This window comes from Lissotriton helveticus, chromosome 1_1 (assembly GCF_964261635.1).
Source record: "Lissotriton helveticus chromosome 1_1, aLisHel1.1, whole genome shotgun sequence".
Classification (NCBI taxonomy): domain Eukaryota; kingdom Metazoa; phylum Chordata; class Amphibia; order Caudata; family Salamandridae; genus Lissotriton; species Lissotriton helveticus.
In genome coordinates this window covers 2,096,756,227-2,096,777,928 of record NC_136057.1, presented here as the reverse complement: position 1 = coordinate 2,096,777,928, position 21,702 = coordinate 2,096,756,227, and the positions used below count along the sequence as shown (strand labels likewise).

Below are 21,702 nucleotides of genomic sequence, written 5' to 3'. Positions count from 1 at the left end.
GTTATCCTCGACTTTCTTTAGCCTAACCATAGAAAGTCATAACTGGACGAACACCCTGCCTGCGCTCTGCTGCGCATTGAATCGAAATGCTTACGTTATAGAAGTTCGAAATGCCCTAAGTGTTGCCGTTTTGGATATGTCGTGCATAGCCATCCTCAAGCAATCCTAGATTTCAAGAAACATCTAACTCTGTTCATGGTGGGACTTGCAGTTTCACTCTTCTCATTAGAAGTAAGGGATTGAAACTACCGGTACAGTCCTCCTGGCTAAAATGGCAAAACTGTCTGGATGTGTCAGTCATGACTTGGTTCCACGCCCATCAATGTAGCAAGAATGTATAGCATAGCGCCCTAACAGATGGAGACGTAATTTTCCAAGAAATACCTCGAATAAATCTATTTACATAGTGAGTTACATTAACTCTATTAAAAGCATTTGGAACATCATCTTACTAATTTTATGTAGCGCAAACTGGACCCAAAGGTATTAGAGCACTTTATTTATTTATTTATTTAAACTTGTATTGCGCACAGCTACCCTCAATGGGTTTCCCGGCGCCAGGGATAGATAAAAGAAAGAGACAAGCAGAAGGCACGAAACAGAGCTGGCTGTGCAGGGAATTTAATTAAACAAAAGGGTCTTCAGTTTTTTTCGGAATGAAAGGAGATCGGTCTCAACTTTCAGAGCCCACGGGAGGGCATTCCACATCTTTGGGCCAAGATAAGAAAAAGAGCGGCTACCCATTTTGGCCAGTCTAATTCTGGGAACAAGGAAATCGCCACTAGTGGAAGATCTTAGAGTCCGACCAGGCTTATAGTCTTGAACCAGGTTCTGCAGGTATTTGGGGGCAGAACCCTGCCTGATTTTAAAAAGGAGGCATAAGGTTTTAAATTTTAAACGATTCGGGACTCTAAGCCAATGAAGATCACACAGAGCCTGAACTGCGGAAGATCTCCGAGGTACATTACACAATAAACGGGCTGCCGAGTTTTGCACCACTTGAAGCTTATTTATAGTGGCCTTATCAGCCCCAAGATAGAGCACATTCCCATAATCAATACAAGAAGTCACAAGAGCCTGTACGACAGTTTTTCGAGTAGAGCAGGGTAGCATCCACAGGATCTTCTGCAACCATCTTAGGGTGGAGAAACAGATTGCAGCGACCTTAGTCACCTGCTGTCTCATAGAGAGCGTATCATCTATGAGAAGACCTAGGTTGCGGGCAACGGTGGCTGGCTTCGGCAGAGGGCCCATATCACTGGGCCAATGTCGAGGGCCCCACAGGTCTTTATTCTTGCCCAAAATGACAACCTCGGTCTTGTCACCGTTGAGCTTGAGCAGATGGTCGTGCATCCAAGCAGCAACGCGTGACAGGCCAAGTTTCAAGGCCGAGATCTCATGGCCCTCACTGCTGGAGAGAGAGAACACAATCTTCGTGTCATCGGCATACGAATAGATTGTTAAACCGGCGTCCTCCACGATAGTAGCAAGGGGTCTGATATAGATATTAAACAGCAGAGGGCTGAGGATCGACCCCTGGGGGACGCCGTGTGCCGATGAGTAAACAGCAGATTCAGCTTCTGTCGAGAACACCTGAAATGTACGCTCACCTAAAAAGGAGGTGATCCAGGCCAGCGCAGATCCAGCAACACCAAGGGAGCGGAGAGAATGAAGAAGGATGGAATGAGACACGGTATCGAACGCTGCACTCAAATCCAAAAGGATGAGTGCGAAGGTCTCCCCACGATCGATACCGCGCCGAAGCCTCTCCGTCACCCCGAGGAGAGCGGACTCAGTGGAATAATGTGCGCGAAACCCGGATTGGGACGGATGAAGATATCCCACGTTCTCGACAAATGAATTAAGCTGAGTGTTCACATGTCGTTCCAAGATTTTGGAACATGCAGGCAGCAGGGATATGGGCCTGAAATTGGCTAAGTTAGATGTGTCCGCACCGGTCTTTTTCAGCAGGGGAACTACCATGGCATGCTTCCACTCTTGCGCCACCAGAGACTCTGTAAGAGATGAGTTTAGAAGTCTCATTAGGACTCTCTGTGGTTCAAGGTCCAACAGTTTTAAAATTTTCATAGGAACAGGGTCCCTAGGAGAGCCTGACCTGATACTGTTCAGACACAAGAGGAAGGTGGTATCATCAAACAGAGGCCAATCGTGAATGTACATTGAAGGGGAGGAAAAGGACTGTTAAAGGTACATGAGTTTACATGAGCATGCTTTGTGTTACAGACATTGTGAGGCAGATTTACAAGCCCCTTGCGCCCTTTTACGCCGCCGTTGAGTCACTTTTGTGATGCAGTGGCAGCGCAAAAGATGCACTATGGTGCGGGGTACTTGCAACGTGATGCATCTGGGAGATGCGTCACGTTGTAAAGCCCTGTGCTAGAAGGAGGCGTTCCTGTGCAGGGGGGGCGTTCCGTTGCAGGAACGCCTCCTAAAAGTGGCTGAGTGAAATCTACAAGATTTCATTCAGTCACTTTGAGGCCCATGCTGCGTCAAAACCCTGCGCCTGCTTGAAGTAGGCGTAAGGATTGAGGCAGCATTATGAAGATGGGGCCCCCCAGAGCCTTGCTGTAGCTGTGTCGCGCTTGCAAGGCAACTCCAGGAATGCGCTGCTTTACGGCACAGATGCATGACGCATCTGTGCCGTTTTTGCCCATTGGTGCGCCGCATTGTAAATGCGGCGCATCAATGGTGGTGGAGGCATGGTGCACAATAAGTGGCGCATCCCTGCTAACATGCAGGGATGCGCCACTTATTGTAAAAATCTGCCCCTAAATAAGTCGGCTCGCTGTAAGGGTGATCGAGTTTCACTGGTAGAACCAACAAGTACGCAAGAAGCATAGAAGCACAGGCCACACTGGTATATTTACTACATGGTCCCGGCAGTTGTGGGATGAATATTGCTGCGGAAAAATGCAAGTAGCGAGCAGCTGCCCTATTGCTGCACTGAGTGCTCACAGCGACTCGGCCTGGACTGGCCTCATTGACACTTGCCTTTGGTTGGGGCCGGTTAGCTTGCAATGCGATTGGACTCATGTTCGCTAAATGGGAACTTCTATAGGTATTAGGTAGGGGAGCAGAGGGCTGCAGTCACTGTATCACAGTGATATTCAGGAGTGCAATGGGTGTTGCAGACGTGTTCAGGCGTGCAACTGAGATTGGAAACACAAAGGAAAAATATGGGGTGCCGCATATAAAGAATGCTGCACGCTCGCCATGAAAGTGAATTTGCAGGTTTAAAAAAAAACATTTCACACCCAAATTAAAATGAAACGGGCGCTGTGCTGACAGAAACAACAAAACACGAAGGAGGGTTTGGGGGGCAGCCGAGCCGCGAGGTCTGCCCCCTGGGCAGATTTGGGAGTGGGAAGGGGGGTGAGAGAGAGAGTGGCCATTTTGCCGCGTTGGGCTGCCTTGGGGTAGCCCAAAGGCAGCCCAAAATTAAGTTAGGTAGCCCAATGGGTTTACAAGGGCAGCCCGCCTTTTCCTAGCTGGAAGCGTGTTTATTCAGGTTCTTTTTGTCTAGCGTGGTTAGCGTAGTAGTTTGACTTACCTGGGATTATGGCGTCCGATGGTGATGTCGCGTTCTGGTGGCCATCTGCTGCTGAGCAAGGCAGGGCGAATGGACCTCCTGGTAGGCCCGCAGGGGACAGCGCGCGTGTGCTGGCGTGGCGGCGGCGGTCATCGCCTGCTTGCCGCCGGCGGTCATCGCCTGCTTGCCGCCGTGCAAGACGGTGCAGCTACAGGTGGGTTCCCAGGGCCGCGCGGATAGCAGGAGCGTGGCCCTGTTGGTGGCGGAGGGTGCGGTGGCTGCGGGGCCTGGGACGCGAACGAGGAGCGCTTTCACCGGTGCCTCGCCGCAGCCCCAGGTGGAGAAGGTGGGACGATCTGGGGGCGAGGCCTCAGGCGGGAGGTGGCCGTGGGAGGAGCGTGCGCCTGAAGGGGCGTTGCGGCCGCACTCTCACGTGCGCGGCCACCCGAGTCCTTCGGGAGCGGTAGGGGAGGCCCGGCCGAAGCGTGGGGCCTCCGGACAGTTTGAGAGGGGGGCGAGGAAGGGGGCGGGAGGGCAGCGGAAGGGGGGCGGGGGAAAGGCCTCGGGGAAGTGTACTGGTGAGGTGGGGGCAGCCCTGAACGAGAGAGGGGAGGGGAAAGGGGGGTGAGGGGAGAAAGGGCGGGGGAGATTAGTTTCCAGGTGCAGGAGGTAGGGGGGAAGGTCAGAGGGCCCCTCACCCGCCTGGCAGGGGACTGCTAGGGATGGTGTGAGAGGCAGACGAGGTGGCAGGACGGAGCACAGGGGGGGACAAGGGGGGGCGGGGCATGTGGAAAGGGGGTGGTGGAGGGGAAGTTAGCCCAGGCGAGCGGGCGGGGAAGGGTGGGGCAGTGGGGGCTTGAGGGATGGTAGGGAGTTGGGGGGGAGGTGATGGGGCAGGCGGGAGGGGTCTCCCCCGTATTGTTGGAATCAGAAGAAAGTGAGAGGGAGTGGGAGGGCCTGGATGTGTTTAAGTCTTGGGGGGAGGGGGTGCGGAAGGCATGGAGCGCGGAAGGGGGCAAGGGAGGGTGCGGAGAAGAGGGGGCGGGTCCATCGGGGCAGGGGGAGAGGCAGAGCATTTGGGGCCGGGTGGGGAAAGGTGTTCAGGAGGGGGGACTGGGCGATGGGGGGGGGTTCTTCGGATGACGGGGGAGCTGGGGTAGGGGGGTTAAGTTGGAGCGAGGAGGAGGAGGTTGGGGGAACGGGTGGTAGGTGGGGGGTGGTGTGGTGTGGAAGGGGCGCGCAGATGAAGGGGCCCAGCATACCAGACGTACCTTTTATTTTGCAGGGGGACGGCCGGCGAGGGGCTGCTGACTTGGTAATGTTGAGTTCGGCCAACCGACACCAAGGAGAAGGGAGGGCGGAGCCTCCTGTTGCAAGCCCAGAGTCAGCGAGGGATTATGCTGCGGCTGGCTCAAGAAGGCCCCATGCGGGCTCGCTGGCCCCTCCACCCACAGGGCCCCAGCGGCTTGGGGAGCATCGTCGAACGTGGTGTTATGTTTTAAGCGGGAGGAGAGAGGGGATGTGGTCTTCCAGCAGGGTGCAGTCGGCGCCGCCGCTGGCCAGCGGGAGTTATATGTTTGGTGGGGTGCAATTTGTTGAGGACGGGGACAGTTTGGAGGAAGGGGAACTGAGGGATGACAAGGGCGGCAGGGAGTCCAGTAACTGCATTAGTGATTTTTTGCAGATGTCACGGGCATGGGTGCTTCGGCGGCCCGGACACAGTCGTGGGAGAGAACTGCATCAGATCGGAGAGGCGAGGAGCGGCGAGGGGATTCCTTGGTGCCAGGTAAAGGCAGGGGCGTGGTGCGCATGGTCTCGGTGGGGGAGAGGGGGTTGGGGGTGATCGGCTGTGCAAAGGGAAGTACGTGGTGGATCGGGGTGTGGGGCCGGATGAGGCCGCACTGGCGCCTGGTGCGAAGGGATTGGAAAGGGATCAAAAGGCAGGTGGGTGAGGTCCTGTGGTGCTGGGGAAGCAGGGTACAGGTGGTGCGGTTTCGGAGTAGGTTTTGGGCGTTTCAGCCGCGTAAGAATCGCAAGAGGTGGAGGGCGGCGCGACAAAGCCGGAGAGCAAAGAGCTGAAGATCAAGTGGCTCCCGTATATGGGAGTAACAAAGCCGCTGGGGGAGCACTTGATGTTGTCCACTAAAAAAAAAGATATGGAAGGGGGAGTATGTGAAGTTGGTAAAGTTGTTGCAGCGCGAGGTCCCTCTGATGATCGAAAATTGGAAGGCGGCGTTTTTAATTTTTGCAAGTGTTTATTGTGAAAAATCCCCGGAGCGATCGGTGTCCTTGTTTAAATACATGGATATTATTCGGAAGGCGCAGATCACGGGGGGGGGGGCGGTTACGCGTGGGCGCAGTAGGACGAGCAGTTCTGGCCGTGGATGGCGTGGGACCCGGAGGCAAAATGGGGTTAGTTGGATTGCGATCTCTGGCAGCATACGATGGGGCTGGCGGGGTCGGGCAAGACCATCTTTACCGCCAGTGGCCGCCAGTGGCCTACCTATTATATACCAGCCCTTTCAGGGCCGCCCCACCCAAGGGGGGGGTGGGGGCCGGGTCCGAGAGCTAGTCCAGAGCAGTGTGAGCCTGCTGGGACTTCAATAAAGGGGCGTGCACCCAGGAGCATTGCCGTTTTAAGCATGAGTGCTCCGGTTGCGGTAAATATGGCCACCTGGTGGTACGTTGTTGGGGCCCCCTGGGGCAGCAGGTTTCGGTCAGGAGCACACGCTCAGGAAACACTCAGCCGTCGGGCAGCGTACGAGGTGGTAAGGGGTCTGGGCCCAAGGGCTCGTACTCCAATTAGGGTGGAGCGTTTGATAGCGGCACTGAGTAATATATCCGGACAAGGGGGCCACGGATCGGTTGCGGACCGGGTTTCCAGAGGGGTTTTGTTTGGGCTATGCGGGGCCTCGGCAGTGGCGATGGGCAGACAATCTGCGGTCGGCTCGGGAGCACCCGGAGGTGGTACAGTGCAAGTTGGAAAAGGAGGTCAGTGAAGGCCGCATTGTGGGGCCTTTTGAGGACTGGCCGCTGGAGGTGTTGATGGTGTCCCCCATAGGGGTTGTGCCCAAGAAAGAGGCAGGGCAGTTCCACCTTATACAGCATTTGTCATGGCCGGAAGGTGGGTCCGTTAATGATTACATTGATGAGAAAGAGACGGTGTCTTACTCCTCGGTTGAGGCAGCCATGGCCTTAGTGGTGGCAGCGGGACCTGGCGAGCAGATGGCTAAGTGTGACATCAAGTCGGTTTTCCAGCTGCTTCCGGTTCACCCAGACGACTGATGCCTACTGGGAATCCAGTTTAACGGCCGCTGGTATGTGGAAAAGGCATTGCCGATGGGCTGCTCGATGTCTTGCACGCTTTTTGAATGTTTTAGTACGTTCCTGTAATGGCTTTTTACGGAACGGACGCGTCACCAAGGAGTTATGCACTACCTGGATGACTTTTTCTATGTCGGGGCTCCAGACTACACGGACTGCCATCTGGCACTGGACAGGTTTCAGGAGATCATGGAGACCTTGGGTGCCGTTGGCGCCGGAAAAGACAGTGGGGCTAGGCGCGGTGCTGTCATTTTTGGGTATTGAGCTGGACTCGGTGTTGATGGAGGCATGTTTACCGGTGGACAATCAGCAGTAGATGTTGGGGTAGTCGGAGGTCATAGTGGTGAAGCACAAAGTGACAGTCTTGGAAATTCAGGTGGTGTTGGGACACCTTAATTTTGCATGCAGAGTGGTGCATGTTGGGCGGACGTTCTGTAGGAGGTTGGGCCGGGCCCTGGCCGGTCAGAGGCACCCGCATCACCACGTGCGTTGGTCGGCGGGAGTTCGGGAGGATTTGTGGATGTGGCTTTTTTTTCCGCGGCAGTTCAACGGGGTTTCCATGCAGAGAGATGAGGACATGGTGTGGGATGTGCACATTTTCTCTGACGCGGCGGGCAGCGACGGTTTTGGGCTCTACTGGAACGGAAAGTGGTGTGCGGAGCGGTGGCCCCCTGAGTGGCTGGGGGGTGGGAGGAGCATTGCCTTCCTGGAACTTTTCCCTTTGGTGGTGGCGATATGTCTGTGGGGGGAGGTGCTGGCCCACAGACGGGTGACTTTCAACATGGACAACATGGCAGTGGTCCATGTTGTGAATCGCCATTCCACCAGGGATGAGCAAGTGTTGAAGCTGTTGCGAGTGTTTGTGTTGGGCTGCCTGCGCCACGACATTGCTTTTCGCGCGGTGCATGTTCCAGGAATTGACAATGACATTGCGGATGCTTTGTCTCCTTCGCAGTGGGGGAGATTCCCTGGGTTAGCCGAGGACGTGGAGCGGGACCCGACGCCAATGCCGCCGAGGATGTGGCACATAGGCAACACCGGATGTTCCAACTGGTTCTAGGATCCTTGTCGGAGTCGACCAAGAAAACGTATGTGGCTGCATGGGGGGAGTTTGTGGCGTCCGGGGCATGTTGGAAGCCCCCGGAGATGGAGAGACAAGAGGATGTGGTGCAGTTTATACTGGCCATGATCAGCAAGGGTCTATCGCGGGTCACAATAGCGGGCAAGCTGGCGGGGATTTCTTTCATGGGAAAGCTGCTCTGGGAATACGCCCCATCTGCGGGGGAGCTCGGGTCCTGGATGCTGGAGGGTTGGGCCTGGGAATGTGGGTGGGCTGGGGCGGTTCGGCGGCCTCTGTCGGAGGAGATGTTGGGGAAAGTTGTGGGGGTTCTGCCTTTGGTTTGTAGGGTTAGTCGGGAAGCTTGCCTGTTTGCCACTTTGATGGCATATATGTTTGCGGAGGCATTTCGGGTGTCCGAGCTGCTGGGTTCGAAATCCAGTCACGGGTTGGGGTGGTTGGAAGTACAGCTGAGGCGGGAGGAGGTGCGCCTTTGGTCGCATAATTCTAAGACAGATCAACGGTGCTTCGGAGTGTGGGTGGTTTTGCGGAAGGCGAAGGATGGAGCTGTGTACCCGGTGCGATGGGGTTGGAGATGGGAGGGGGCGGGTCCCTTGTCCCGGGACATGTTGATATGGATTGTGGGCCATTCTTTCGTGAAGAAGGCCAAGTTGCAGGCACAGGATAGCTATTTTGGCGATAACCTGGGTTTCAATACTGTAATGTTTCAAGTTGTGGGGTCCGGGAGGGGGGTCATGCGATGGAAGGAGTTGATACCTACCCTGAATGTTCTGGTGCAGGGGGAACGGTGTCCGGATGTCTTGGTTCTCCACTTGGGGGAGAGCGATATGGTGCAGGAGCCAGGTTGGGTTTTGATGCCGGCGATGAGAAGGGATTTGGCGGAGCTGCGGAGGACTTGGTCGGGGTGTACGGTCGTGTGGACTAGGCTGGTACCGCGCAGTGTGGCGAGGTGCGGTGAAGCCGCAAGTGGTGGACAAAGCACGCCGTAAGATTAATGTGGAGATGGTGCGTTTTTGTCGGCATCTGCGTTTCTCGCGCATTTGGCTTAGGGATATAAAGTACGACGCGCCAGAGTTGTTCAAGGGTGATGGTGTTCACCTTTCCCGTATGGGGATGATCTGTATCTGTTGGAGCTCAGAAAGGTCTTGGCCAGGTTGTTGGGGGTGCGCCTGGAGTAGGGGCCTGCAACGGGTGTTTTCTTTCTGTGTCCAAGGAAAAGGGGGAGGCGGTGTAATCACCTAACCTCCACTTTTTCCTGGGTGGCGGAGTTGTTTTTGATGTTGGCCAAGTTTGGCTGCAGTTCGGTACTTTATCGTTAAGTTTGGGGAGTTGGGGAGCGGGGAAAGGGTAAGCAGTTTGGGAGTTTCATTAGAGGGTAGTTAGTTACAGTTGCAAGAAGGCAAATAAGACTGTAGGTCTTGGGAGGTTTGGAGTTAGGATGTAGGTGATAAAATTGGGTATTATTATAATGTACTTGAGTTATATTTGTATTTTGCATGGTGGGGGATTTTTATCATGTGGGGATCGTAGGGGTGGGGGGGAGGAAAAACAAAGGGGGTCAGGTAACTCAATGTTTAGAGATGTTTTAGTTTTGTAAGGCGGTTTGCCAGTGTTAATAAAGTGTGATGTGGGGGAGGAGCCTAGCTCGCGGCCATAATGGTCGCCCTTTAGCTCGGCTCCCGCAGCCCTCCGTCCTGATTGCCTATCCTGTCTTCTATCCTGTTCGGGGACGACACATTTTTGGGGAATTGGAAACATAACGGCTTGTTTGTACTTACCATCTGACCCCGGGGTCTCGGTGTGCAGCGGCTCCGGAGTTGTGTCCTTCGAGAGATCGGGGCCTCTGCGAGACTTGGACCGGGACCTGGCCGGTGGGATCCGACGGCTCTCGGCCCCGGCCGAGAGCGAGAACCAATGTTGGGAGCCGATGTGCGAAGATCCCGGCGATCCTGACCCGGGCCTGCCCTGGTGGCCGCGCGGCCGATGTGGGTGAGAGGCCCCGGGACCTGATTCCGTGAAGGGGTCTCCCCCCGCCGCTGCTTTGTCCGGCGGCCCTGGTCCTCGGTGCCCGGACTCCGCTTGTTTGGGGCGCCGGTGCTGGTGCTGGTGGAGACCCGTCTTGGGCGGACATCCTTTTGGCATCGAGGCCGCCCTTGCTGGGACCCCCGGAGCTTGTAAAGTCCTACATTTGAGAACTGTTCTTTCCGGGGGTCTTGGTGGGCGGCGATTGGGCTGATTCACGAAATGGCGGCCGGCCCTCTGGAACGAGAATCACCCTGTGGCGGCGGGCCCGTGTTGCCTGATTGTGTGGGGATCGGATATGCTGAGCGTGAGCAGACGGTCAGAGATGTCCTGGAAGCCCTGAGGTCCCTGCACGCATCCCTGGCTCTGGGCATCTCGGTGGGTCCGCCACGATCTGCCGCCATTTTGGTTGGCCATTTCTTCTTGTCGCCCTCTTGTTTTGATGACTCCATTGCCTCGCCCCCCTCGATTGCCTTGAGTGTCTCCACCACTGATCGAGGATCGTGTAGTGTGCCGGTGACTTTGGGGCGCCCTGCTTTTCAAGGTTCGGACACCGGGGACTCGGATGCTGTGCCGCAATCCTGTTCGACATTGTTGCCTGGAACTATTGGTGGACTGCCTCCTGTGCCTGCTTTGAAGACTTTGTACGTGTCTATATTCGGGACCATCTCGTCTGCTCCAGTGGTGCAACTGAACTCCTGTTTACCATTGTTCGTGCTGCGATTGTTGATGCATCTCTACTTTCCGTTTGGACTTCTGTTCCCTTGCGGACCTATCTACCCCCCACGTAGCTATGCTAGTCACCATTCCACTCGATTATATGCCGATCTCGTATTTAGTATGTGGTTTTACATTGCCATGTGGTGGGTGGGGTTTGTCGCTCGAAAGGGTTGGGGGTGAAATGTACGACTTATGTTTGATTCCCGGTATACGATTTAGTTGCACACTTGTTTCCAATCGTGGAAAGTTGGGAGGTCCCCCTCTCATAATGTTCTGTGGCGCGTGATGGGGTGTCGTCCTGGTCTGTTTTTGACTGTGCTTGTCTGGTTGGGCGGAGGGCTGCGGCCGACCGTTTTGATTATAGTTAGTCTTCTCCTCCCTCCTGTCTCCTTTTTTCCGCTTTTGTTGCCTTTTTGTCTCGTTCTTCTCTCTCACTTCTCGCTATATTTCGGGTTCTGGTTTAGGGCGACAGGCACGCTGTTTGAAGGGTAGGCCATAGCCTTCTACAGGGGTGCAGGGTGGGATGGGTGGGTTGGGTTCTATTTTTTGTTTGTCTTCTGGTTCTATGGCCCTTTTGTATCTCTTTTTCGTGAGGCCACGTCTGTCCCGACCTCCTCTGGTGTGTTTCGGGTGGGGGTGTGGCGTCGTTGATCCTCCTGCTATGTTTCGGCTGCCTTTCTCCCCGATCGCCATACCCCCACTTGGGCCGCTACTCCTTTTGTTTCCTGTCTTCCCGCCACGGGGGCCTGTGTCGGCGTGTCTTCTTCCTTTCGTTTTTCATGTTTCCTTAACCCCCTTTTTCTTGTTTTATTTTGTCTTCCCTCCTTTTTCCTTTCCCTTCCTCTTCCCCTTCCCCACCTCGTCCCCCCCCCCTTTTTTCCTCCCTATGTCCTAGAGGTTGCTATGGCGGGCTGGTTTTGATGCATTGTCTTTCCGATCCCTCTGTTCTGGCTTGGTAGTGACTTGGGTGGCGGGCGTGTTACGAGGATAATGCTCAGGGGCCGATGGTGTCTCACATATCCTGATTTTCTTGAATGCATTGTATTGTCCCCTTGATATTTTAGCCCCAAGCCCCCTTATTAATGTTGAGGTTGGTTACGGGATGTCGGATGCCTCCGTGTTGAAAGTGAGCCTGTCATACGTCTTCTTCCCCTATTATAAAATTAAGCCTTATTTACTCCTGTGTTTTAGCCCTTTGGTTCCTGTATCTCTTCTCCCCTTTTACGATTGTACGGCCCTGCATTGTATTGATTGATTATGTAATATTTGCCATGCGACTCCTGATTGTTTTGCACATTGCGGCCGGCCGGCTTGGTTGTAGGCCTCGACTTGTTTCTCCTTTTGATGTCAATAAAGGTTTTAAAAAAAAAATAAAAAAAAAAATAAAGTGTGATGTGCACCTGTTTCAATAAAGCGGCCTTTTACACACACAAAATGGTGTCCAGTGTGCTTGCCCCCCCTTCCTCCCTCCCAAGCATCTGTTTTTTGAAACCTCCGCAGCCCATGCGCCATAAATTGCCCCAGCCTATGAAGCGAGCGACGTGGCCATGTGTTGGTATGCCACAAAATATGGGAAGCATCTGTTTTTTTAAATCGCCACAGCCCATGAAGCAGGCGCCATGGCGAATAAAAAAAAAAGCCCAAGCGGTCCCTAAACGAAACTGACAAAGCCCTACAGCACAATAAAACTGTAGTTGGTCGGTGCTGCTTCCGATAAAAACAAAAGTGATGCATTGGACCAGCAATCAATAGGGAGGGCGGAAATTACAGTGACACGTACATAAGCCAATTGCAAACAGCAGGCAAGAAGTAGGTGGGTTTACCCTTGCTAAATGGATTACTAAATGTCTCGGAGAGACCTAATGCACCACCGAGTCTGACAACCGTGAGTGCATAAAAAAGTAAGACAACCTCCAGGAAATATTGATATAGAACATTGAAAAGCTTTCTCACCTTGTGGTTCTGAAAATTTATCAATTTTAAAAACATGTAGGAACTAGTTACAAGTCTAGAAGTAGTGTTAAACCGATTTAAAGCAATGTTTTCAGTAGAACGTGCTGGCACTGTTGTCCAATCTAATAAAACGCATGCTCTCCACCACTGACAGATGATAGTCGGAGTGGGCCTGCCCGAAATTTGGATCAGTGACCTGCCGGGTGAGGTACGAATCTAGGTGCAAAAAGCACAAACTCACTGAGCTACCTTAAGTAAAACAGCTATCCTTTTGATTTAAAATCGCAGTCGTCTTGCGTAAAAATATACAACTGCACGAAAAGTAATGAAACGCTATGTGGCTCCCTCAGTCCACTAACTGGGTGACAGTATGCCTTTCCCTAATGTCGAGATCAATATGTGTTTGTCCAAAACAAAACTGTTTTAAAAAAAGACAAGTTAATCAGAATTAATATCAAAAGTACATTGCTAGAAATTAAGATGTAACACTGGATACATTTATGTCGACAGGTAATCATATCATTAATAATGTTACCATGTACTGGTATATTTTTGTTGCAGAAACCCAGTAAGGGGAGGAGCACCTTGTGCTGCAAATATAGGGAGGCCTTTGAGATTATTCAAAATAGTGCAAATGAGACAGGGCTCTGTGTGTATGCATCACACGAGTTTGCAATTTATATCTTCTCCTTAAAATGTGTCCCTGTGCAATGGCTATCATGTAAAGCCCTCCAATAACGTTGGGTCGAGTTTGCGCTATATAAATCTGCAAAAAAGCAAGAGCATTTTCGTGTCACGCATTGACGTGAAGCAGACCCTCCCTGCTTACTCTTCCCATGGCTCTCGCATTGTAAAGGTGAACATGGGGATCCAAGGGGTGAGCTGCAGCTTGGATAAAGCGACCCGACCCCCGAATCTTTGGTGTTCAGGGGAAGACTTGTGCCTTCTCTGTAAGGAATGCCACAGTCTCTCTATGTACTAGAGGCGCCGCCTCCACCTCGTGTTCATGAAAGTCCATGCACTGTACCCAAGTGGTGTTTCTTATTATGTTACTTTATATTGTCATCATGCCTTTTAACAGGGAGGCAAGAAGAGTGAGTTTCCCATGGTTGCCCAAGCTCACGCCACTCTTGGTATGTCGCTGACTGACTTTGGGGGCTGACACGTCAACTGTGGCAATGGGAGTGCTATCAAATGGGCTTGTGATTAATCCCATTTCATGTCCCAGGGGCAATCTCATTACAGTGGAAAAGTCCCATCACAAATGGCATGTATTTTCCCCATCCTCTGTGTTAGGGTCTTCCCTGAGGTCCAGAGATGTCGCCTCGCCAAGGCCACAGTTAGTCTAGTTCACTTCTAGCCACCATGGAAAGCTTAGTCACTTGCACCAATTAATGGGTGTAGAATTGCATCTGTGTGCTCGCCCTAATTGAGACACAGACATAGGGTATTGCGTTGTAAGCTCTTTTTGAACTAAATGTGCCTGTCAAACGGTCTTTATTTATTAAGTGCCTGATGTATATCACAACGCTATACCAAAATGCATACGCCAACGTGGGGGTTGCTCTATCATGTTTAAAAAATATTTGCAATAAGTCTTGCATTTAAATGAGAGACCTATGGCATGGCCGCCATTGTCCTGGCTACTTAAAAATTGGAAGCATGCATATTGCGCTGTTTAAGCAAAGCACATTGTGCTTGCAATAATAGAAAGTCAAGGAAGAAAATAGTGCTTACAAAACTAAATAACATGTACCGTTTAACAAGCAAAGTAAAGGGGCCAGTAGCCATGGGAGGATACAAATGACAACGTGGCCGTACTAAGGCCGTACTAAGGAGGGACTAACAAGCCTATTAAGGAATCAGATGCCAGCATTTACGAAGGACAAAGACGCAAGCGAATGAAAAATATGGGCGGGGCTTCTTCTCTGTTCTTTACCTACGATAGATCGCCAGAGCAGCGCTTGTGCGCTGCCTCAGGCTTGACATAAAAATTATCTTTAATGACTCCAATCCCTAAAACACAAATATATTACTCTGGCAAAGATATATTGACCATATCTTGATTTTCTGGAAGGAAGGATTGACAATGAATGATGATTCTACAAGTGGATTAATACTCTCAATCCCTACCTCCACTTCACCAACACCACATCTCTCAAGAGCATCCCTTTCCTTGATCTCATGATCACATTGATTGATAGACAGTTAAGTATTACAGTCTATAAAAGACCTTCAGATTACAATAGTCTTCTCCTATACAGCAGCCTTCATCCAAAAAAACCTGAAAGATAACATCCCATGTGAACAGTTTTTACGGCTGCAATGCAACTTTAGCATTGTGACTGATTGCACAACTAAGGCCAACCAACTGGCTCATAATCTGACCTCCGTGAATACCTCACACACACCCATTAAACTGGCTAAGAAATGGGCCAGAAATTACAATAGAGAGGCGTTGTTGGAACAGAATCAGAGACAAATAACAGACGCATTGACATGCGTCACCACATACACTCCAGATTCTAATCAAATCAGTAAGATCATTAAAAAACACATGGGCATTTTGTAAACCAGTGAAATTACTTTACCTCCCCCCCAGTTTGCTTTTAAACGGACGAAGAACTTAAAGGACATACTCGTCCATACCAGACTGCTACCTGCAATACACAATAACCGAAAATCCCTTTAGGGATGACCTCCAGTTACAGGACACTATTCCTGTGTGTCATGCACAGTGTGTGCTTTAACCAAAATCACTAAGGAGATCAGACTCTCTGTCACTTTTAAATGGGTTCAGAAGAAACATACCAAACACTAGCAACATGCCCTTGTGACCTACGATACATTGGGATGACTACCAGGATGGCAAATCTCAGATCATGGAATATTGCAGCAACATTTGTTGCCGCAAACTCAACACCAAGATGTGCACACACTTTGAACAGAAAAAACACACACAAGACAGCTTAAGTTGGACAGTAATTGAGGTACATCCACAGATGAGTAAGAATGCCCTCTTCAGAAGAGAGCAACGTTTGATTTTCTGACTTTCAACAGACAAACAGGGTCTGAATGAGGATATCTCTTGGAGTGAACTTAACAGATAGACTCCTCCATTGGAGCTTTCCTTGTTTCCTTTTTGAATGACCCTAGTGCAGGCGATCTGTCCCCCACAACCCCTACATTTGACTCAGAAAAGAGCTTCTTGACCCAGGATTCACGTATGGAGGGACACGCTTCATTAGCCATGTACACACGAGTACCTTTTCCACCCTTTCACTATTTTCAGCACATTATGAACCTGCGCTTCGTTGCCCACGCCCACCCATACTTTTACATGCTGTGCACATCAGCCACTCACCGACTGTGACCGTTCCAATATGGGGCCCATATCTTAGTCATTGATGGAGCACATTAACCAGAATATTACTGTTCTAACAAGAAGCCCATAACTGAGCTTGTTGCTCTTGATGCTCCCATGTACACACTGGTGCTTTTTCCATTACAATTTAAATTTCCTAACACACAATGGAACCGCTTCTCATGTGGCTGTGGCCACCGAGATTCTCTTGTGCCACGCTCTGAGCCCATTAGCTGGATTATGATTCTTCCAACATGGCACCTAGAATAGAGCCTGCAACCTTGACATGTCATTGCCATGCTCCAACCCCCCCCCCTTTACAGACCGCACCCCTTATGGGGCAGGCTGCCTCTGTCCTTCCTCCTGCTTTGTTTTACCCTGCCTCAGTGAGTCCTTAACCGGACACCACAACTCTCTCGACACTCTGCTGAACTGGTGGAAAGAGGGTAGGTCAATCAGCTAAAGAGCTTCAGCTCAACCGTAAGTACAGCTAGACTGCGAACGATAAGGGATCTACCTTTTACGTTCCCTTTGGTAAGACTGCTTCTACTAATATTTCCAATGTGCTGCTAAATAATATTTTTTCTCTTTCCGTTTCTTACACACCAGGATGTTAGGCATGCTCTAACGTCCCTTCTACCAGTTGCTGGTGATCCGCTCAATTCGGGTGAGTTATAAGTATTTATTTTCCATCATGGTGGTTGATTAGCCACCTCGCCTGCCTCTCTCCCTAGATGTGTCACTTGTTCGCCTCATATTCCTCTCCCTAGTCACTACGCCTATCACCTTTTTGCCTTTGACTAACAGCTTGACTTTAACTATTGCATGCTGTTTTTATTGAGGACTTTTTTATGATTTCTAATGTACCTTACCATTTGACTCCTGTAGGTCAGTCTCAAAATCAGGTTCCTCACTGTTAGGTTTTTCGTGTACTTGGCCTACCCTGGATACTAATTAAGGAAACCAACTACTGTGTAGATAGTTTTTATTTATTTTTGGTCCTGCAGAAAGTGCCAATTGATCCTGCATCAACCTAGGCAAGAAACATGTTGACCTCAACACTTCAGCCACTACTGAACATAACATCATTAAAATGCCACTATCATTTTAACTGAGATTAGTTGACTCGCTGATTAAAATACATTTTGAGTACCACTACATCCCATTTTAGTATTTGCACCTCCACTTTGCACCCACACCTTTTACATTCATCTACACCATAAGGCCCTATACCCGCACCACACCAAATGGCATTGGGAATAAAATATCTCCAATAAAGAGCCCCTCATAGGGTGCCTGTCAGGCATTGCAGCGTTCGCCTGATGAGGAGCATGCCCTATGAGAAAGCATGACACTCAGCTGGGTGTTTGATGGCCCTAGTCTCACAAGTGGGAGATCCATTCTCCCATTTTTGGGACATTAACCCACACCAACCAGTCCTCTCCTTTCCCGTTCTATTTGTTCCAATCCATATTGCAGGTCCCACACCAGTTTGCAGGTTTTTATCAGTGTCCGGCATAGACGGACATTATAGATGGTTGCCTGGCAGCAAGGATGCCATCAATAACTTTGGAAGTTGTGGATGCAGTCAACTGCTACTGCTCAATATCCTTATATGGAGGTGCAGATTCCTCAGGTTTGGCTGCATTACTCTTCCCTGTTGCTGCGACAGGAGATCCTCCTGAAGTGGGAGTTTGATTGGAGGATGCTCTTGCCCAGAAGATGCAGGTACTGCACTCTCCTTTCCCAATCCAGAGCTACTAGGATGACTTAATCCTGGTCACTCTTGATCTTATTCAGAGATCAGGGTAGGAGAGGTAGTCATGTAAAGGCATTCAGGAGCCCTTTGCTCAACTCTATGCAGAATATGTTTTCAAGAGATAGCCTTCTTGGAAATTCCAGCACACAAATAATTTGCCACTGCGCCTTCTCAGCAGTGGTGAAAAGATCTAGCCAGGGTGCTGTCCATTGCTGGAACACGCACTGTGCCACCTAAAGATGTACACAAGATTAGTGATCTATCAGGTACCAATCGCTGAGTTTGTCCTCATTGGAGTTCAAAGTTCCTGCCAGGGGGCTCACAAGCAGGGAAATACCAAGACGCTCCAGCCAGCTCCAGAAATTGAGTGCCTCTTAGACCCCACCAGACTTGCTTGTTGCAGTATCACATAGTAGTGGTGTTGTCTGTGCGATCCGGAAGCAGCCACCTCTTGAGGGATGGTAGGAAGGCTTTTAGCACTAGGTGTATGGCCTGCAACTCCAACAGGTTGATGCAGAGTCGAGTCTCCGCTAGAGTCCAGAGTTCTCTGATCTCCACCTCTCCCACAGGACCTCCCAAACCCAGCAGAGATGCATCCGTTACCACCATCTGCTTTGGGTTCGGTAGAAAGATGTATCTGCTACTATTCCAATTGTGGTTGAGCAGCCACCAATAATGGTCTTGTACAGTCTCCTCTGCCACCTAAATGAAATTCCAAGGTTCCCCAGGTCTAGGCCTACCGAGACCTCAGCTTCCACTGCAGAGCTGACATAGGCCACCTGGTGTAGTGAAATAGCAACATTCAGGAGTCCATGAGGCCCAGAGCTCTCAGAGCCACTCTCATTAGGATCAAGGACCAAATCGAAAACATCTGGATACTAGCTCTAATGTCCTAGGTCTGTTATGATGGAAGGAAGGCCCAAAACTGCACCATATCCAGAATCGCTTCAATGAAAGGGAGCCTTTACAAACTCCAGCCCATTGATTGTGAACCCAGATGATGTTGCCGTTGTCTGAAGGTGGTCCCTGACTGTGGCAAGCCTCCCTTCAACAGCCAACTGGAGTAACAGCCAGTCGCTATTTCCAGGGCCAGAACCTTATTGTTGCCCCCCTTGGTCAAAAGAGTCTGCATTTCTTGGAGCAAGATGGATATATGGCAGGTCTAAAATGAATGGCAGTTCATAGCCTCATTGAAACATCCGAAGGCCCCACTTATCGGATGTTATATTTTGCCATACTTGGAGGAAATGGGCGATCCTACATCTCAAAAGCGAATTGAACGCTGATTCTGCAGGGGCAGGGGACTGGTAAGTGTGCTGCCCTCGTGGACTATGCATTGTCTGTTTGATCCACGACTCCAAAACTTTTGGGTTACTTGTTCTGGGGGCAGTGGTCCATGGCACTGCCAGTATGCCAACCCACTGAAGAAGCCTTGAAAGAGGCAAAACTCTGGAGGGTATTGTCTTGCAGAAATTAAAAAGGCCCACGGAATGTGCAATAGCCCAGCATTCTTTGAAGTGTTTAACCCTGTTCCATTGCTGATTCAGCCTTCTCGCCAAGCAGGCAAGATCCATCGAATGGCATATCCATTAAAGAGGCGTTCATGTCACCAGAGAAGCCCGTGAATCTCATTTAAGCATGCCACCAATATAACACACTAATACCAACTGTCCTGCCCAAGCAGTCGATAGTGTCCACCCCAGAAGGGATGATATATTTTATACTATCCAAACCAACAAGGATGGTTTCAGCCAGGTTTCCCCAAAATTCATTGGAGAATGATAGCAAAATCTCAACAACCCTAACTTATAAAGCATGGGAATATCACCCCAGGAAACAGCTGCCATTGACTGACAGATACGGTAGGCTATGCCATGAAAACATTTGTTTGCCAAATACCTCAATTTGGTTTGACTCTCTGACTTGAAGAGTCATAGGAGATAAATTGGAGCCCACCTTACTGATGGAATCCTGAAGCATCAAAATGTTTGGTGCAGGGTGCTGCATCAAGAAGTCACGGTCGCCGGGCACCAGCCTATTTAGCCTGCAACCTGTCTGTTCACCAGAGGACAAGAACAAGCCTTTGACCATGTCTCCATGAAGGTGTCACTTAGGGTTTCATTGAATGGTACCAAGGGCTCAAATGTAATCTGTCACAACAGATATTTCGCCTGCCGAAATATAAACTCTATTATAGACTATGGGATTTATATTTAGGCGTACAGAATATCCATCACCATTGTGGCTTAGTAACCAATCTGCCGAAATCTAAATCAAGTCCTTAGTCTTGACTTTCATAGTTGGCAATAGTAAATCCAATACCTCTGTTGCCTGTTTCATTACTACGGCAACAGAGGCACTCTCTTCCCCTGAAGGTTCAGGGGGAGAACAGAACCCAGTGGCCAGAGAAGTCTGTTTACATTTTGTCATCATCATATAGTGGTGGAAGTGGACAGAGCCTGAATCGAAAAGCTGTTGGAAGGATAGGGTGCTGCCCCGAGGCAAAGACATGAAATGGACTGGGACTGGGTCCATCAGAATGACTTTGGGACATGACCCAGGTGTGGTTGAGACAAATTCTACTTGGACTCTCATAGGACTATTGAGCAAGGGTCTTTCACCAATGTTGGAAAGCTCAGCCTGGCATGGATTTTGGTGCCAAGTTGAGAGTTGGCTCTGGAATCGAAACAGAGCCTGAGATGGGTTCACAAGGCACAAACGGCATCAAGGGCATACCCACCAGTGGCATCCAGACTGGAGGCCCTGTGACTCCTTGGGGCCTAAAGGTGTGCCAGAGGGAGCCAGAGGACTGCCACACATTTGCAATATGGCCTCGTTAAGGGCCTCAATCTGTAGCAATGTCATTGAGGACCCCTGAAACAGGGGCGGGCTGGGAACCAAGACCGGCCCTGGAAAAATGCTCGCCCGCCCCCCCAGGGGGTTAGGGGTGCCGCCGTGCTCTTTGCCAGGGCTGGTTTTTGGCCGATTTTGCTGCAAAAATGGCCCTGTAACAAAAACGGCCCCCAGGGCCCAAAACCGCCCCCACCCGTGCGTTGCACCGGGAGATTGCCCATTGCCCGCCTCGGCCAGTCTAGTCTGGCCCTGCCCTGGAACTCAGGGTGCACTCGGATCAGTTATGGAATTGGCTCCTCAGTTGGGGATAGGGAATCGGAACGAGAAATGACTTGACATCCTTGCATCTTCTCAGGCTGAGAGCGGCAGGACTGGGGCCAATCCAATTTATGCTTCTTGTGCTTTAAGGAAGTCTGGAATACTTGGACAGTGACAAGGACCAGTCGCGAGAACAGTCCCGAGAGTTGGAATGGGTCTTAGCCCTCAGCTGTGTGTGGTAGACTGTATGTGAGAGAGATGGTCTATACATGTAGTTCTGTCTGCATGGGCACCTTTATGCCTATTTGTTTCTATGCATGAGTCACTGCATGTCCTGTGGTCTGTGTCAGTGGATGTTAGTAGGTCTGTTGACTTGTGTGCCTGATTGTCTGCAGGTTGCCTGGATGAGCATCTGTATGTCAGATGATCGGTGAGCGTTGTCTTATGCATATGGACACGTTTTGCTCTATGCCTACATGGATGTCCTTATATGTGTTTGTGTTTGGATTATTTGTTTGATCGTTGTCAAAGTGTCAATGGATGTTCTATCTGTTTGTATGCATACAATATAAAAAAAGTCTGACCTATTAGCTTTGTTATGATTGTTCATCTTGGGTTTGAAAATGTTTTCTTCATGTCGAGTGTATGGTTCAATATTGAAGTCATCCCTTTTTTCTAGCCAGAAAAGTATTCAGATTCAAAATGGTCATTGTTGAAATGCAAAGACAAGGGTGAATATTTCAGGCGTGACGTGCTGTGTACATGCTCACACTTCATGTTACATTCTGAATACCCAAACATGGAATAATGGAGGAGAATGT

The 21,702-nt window shown here is 50.6% G+C and overlaps 1 protein-coding gene across 1 annotated transcript in view; it reads right to left on the bottom strand.

Annotated features, from left to right (window-relative positions):
* Positions 1-21,702, bottom strand: part of LOC144766636 (calcium-activated chloride channel regulator family member 3-like) — a 269,751-nt gene that overhangs the window by 48,317 nt on the left and 199,732 nt on the right. The window lies entirely within an intron of this gene.